This window comes from Sinocyclocheilus anshuiensis, unplaced genomic scaffold (assembly GCF_001515605.1).
Source record: "Sinocyclocheilus anshuiensis isolate Anshui unplaced genomic scaffold, SAMN03320099.WGS_v1.1 scaffold746, whole genome shotgun sequence".
NCBI classification, from domain to species: domain Eukaryota; kingdom Metazoa; phylum Chordata; class Actinopteri; order Cypriniformes; family Cyprinidae; genus Sinocyclocheilus; species Sinocyclocheilus anshuiensis.
Window position 1 is genome coordinate 157377 of NW_015544173.1, and position 452 is coordinate 157828.

Here is a 452-nt window from a genome sequence, read left to right on the forward strand (position 1 = left end):
TATATGTAAAACTTTGTCCTATAATTGTATAGCTGCTTTTTCTGATTTTTATGTTGCTCTGTTCTGAATACCTGAAAATTTAAAGGATTTGCTGCAACGCAAATTTGTATAGGCCTATGTGAATTATTTATTAACCTATTTTTTTTTTACCCATGCAGCAAATGCTTTAAAAACAGCTTTAAAATTACTTTATTGCATTCCAGACGCTTTTATAGTACTTTTCATTATACATTTTACGGGTAGCTTGAATGTAAACATTGTCATGAATTCGTTGTATTCCCATTTGTAAAATAGCCAACAAATTAATTGTTGTAGGCTAACCCGATCTCATGAAAGTGCGTAGTATAGCACGATTTTCTGCTTCTATTTGGCATAATATTTCTATGCAGAAATTGACTTTGGCATGCAAAAGACTGATAAATTCATAATTAATGGCATGACTGGTTCAGTCG